The sequence below is a fragment of the Octopus bimaculoides genome, chromosome 18 (assembly GCF_001194135.2).
Source record: "Octopus bimaculoides isolate UCB-OBI-ISO-001 chromosome 18, ASM119413v2, whole genome shotgun sequence".
Taxonomy (NCBI): Eukaryota; Metazoa; Mollusca; class Cephalopoda; order Octopoda; family Octopodidae; genus Octopus; species Octopus bimaculoides.
This window is the reverse complement of record NC_068998.1, coordinates 26,143,265-26,145,905: the sequence shown is the minus strand read 5'-3', so window position 1 is coordinate 26,145,905 and position 2,641 is coordinate 26,143,265.

The window sequence follows — 2,641 nt, the reverse complement described above, 5'->3', positions numbered from 1 at the left end:
GTTTTCCATATATTTTTGAAATCTGTCATTAAATAAAATGTTAAAATATTCATTGTCCGAAATAACACAGTGTAATATAATTCTGTTCAATTTTCTTGGTGTCAGTAGTTTAATAGCCCGAAGTGGTTGTGGCAAGTGCCCGTATAAACTGGTATGCGGTAAAACAGCTTCCTCGGAATGCCGAGTTGTGGCAGTAAAAATAAAATTGATTGAGCGACGTTAATATCTTATTAACACTTCTAATCTGTACTCTCACAACATTAAAAAAATATTTTGGGTGGAAAGATTAAGAGATGGAGGTGGGAAATAAATTATGCATATAAAAAGAGAAAATAAATGAAAAAATCGGTGTGGATATGCCTGTAGAGAACAGACTGTACGTATGTGGACACTAATTTTAAATGTATCTTTGATACAGTAAGTAGTAAAGGGGATATACAATTTATATATTCGTTGCACTGAATTTTAAGAAAATAAAATTGTTTTGTAAGAGGAATTTTTCAGAAACAGAAACAAGAAACATAAAAACAGCTGCAATATCAAACATACAACTTCAAAGAGAAGAATTATTCGTTTGATGATTGTAATTAAACAATTGATACTTGGGAACATGTTTACAAGATGATACAAATTCAAATCTTCAGTACGTCACAGATCCAACACAGGTGGATTTCTGTTACGCAGTCTTGTCTCCCTCAAATTGAAAATAACTGGAAAATAGCTACTGCGTGATGCAGTCTAGAATTTTCGGTCTATTACGATCCTCAGGTAACTTTGCTAGATATTTAACATAAGTAATAATTTCATATGTCGCAATGATATTTGGACATACAATCTGAATTAATTATATTAGGCTATCACATTTTACATTCTACATAGCTAACCTTCAAAATTTTGTTAATGATTTTATTATATTTATAGATTTTGGAAAGTGAAGGGAAATTAAATTACTGAAGTTTCAGTTATGTTTATGCTCACTCCTGCATTATACTCTGGATCGTGTGACATATATTTCTATCACCTTCGTTCATACTTTTGAATATTAGAGGCTGGTAGATATATTTTAGTTGATAATTTACTGATCTGAGTAATGAAATTGTAATTATGAGAGGCACTGTTAAATATGGTTCCTTCTGAAAATAACGACGAAATACATGCGCTAGGTAAATGGTTAGTATTCTTATTTACACAGAATAAGTTTTCATTGTATTTATGGTGAGAACAAAATTTATTTACTTCTAAAGTAATGTCTACAAAATAACTATAGTGGGATTAGTATCCAATATATATCCATTTCACAGCTTTATTAGCTCTTTGCAAAATCTAATTCATGTCCACACTACATTTGTAATAAGTTCGTTGTCTCTGTACATTCTTCCTCTTACTGAAGAAACTTTTGCTGCCAATGGCATGAGATTAAATTTTTACTATTTCGTACAATTGAACAATGTCATATATCTCATGGTAGCATCAAATATTCATCGCCGTTTCTCCGTATAGTTAGTCTGAAATAACAAAACTTAAAGAAAAAAACGAAAATAAAAAGGATTTTATTGCAAGCGGTTTTGTATTATTAATACCGGATTTCCTAATCGATACGATTATATTTGTGAAGACTAAAGATTTCAGAAAAGTAAAGATTAGCAATGTCAAATTAAGTAAACTGTACACTGTTGTTAGCTGTGGACTCAGAAAACCGTTCGGATACGTTCGTCTTTTATAATTGGATGCGTTCGTACATTTTAGTCCATGAATAACCGCTTCTGGAATTCTTAACTATGCATAATTCAGGTCTCTGGGGTTTAATTTCTCTATATTTTTGTTAGCAAATGAAGTCTAAATTGAGGTACTTTAGTCACTATTTTCCAAGTCATGGTGTAGATTTCAGCTCTATTATCTACATGGAGTTTAGTGGGAAAATATTCGCGTTGCGTATGACTTAGTTATAGATAGCATTATATTTATGAATGACATTTGATAAAAGAGGGGTTTGGAGCCAAAGTTTCCGCTGTTATATATAATATATATATATATATAGTTGCAATTTACAGAAAAACAAAACATGAAGACAGGTTTATGATCAACAAGCAGTTGTATTAGTTTGATGCTGGATCAAAACAGTTTGATTCAAATTCGTTCGTACTCTTGAGTTTCAAGCGTGATGCTAGTCGTCAGTCATTTTGAATTCGAAAGACAGAAGTTGATTGTTATTACCGTAAAGTGGACTGCGATTGATCGAGGAAGGTCACGCGGTGACGTGGTCTGTTGTTGGTATATGGGTAACAGTTAGTTGGAAAATACCGCATGATGAGCAGGCAATTGACCATGTGGAGGACAGGAAATAGACCACGTAGGGGTTAGGAAATCAGTTAGATTGTTGGGGGAAGTAGGAAGAAGCGGCATGTGCAAGTATATAGTTCTATATGTGGGTGTCTAGAGGCTCTCATAAGGGTTTGAGAGAATGTGTGCATTGATGCGAGTGTACGTATCTGTACATAGGCGCGCACGCACACGTCTGCACACACGCGCGCGCAGAAACGCACACATATATGCGTATTCATTCATATGTACATATGTATATTTGAATGCATGTACATATGTATAACAGTATATATATATATATATATATATATATATATAT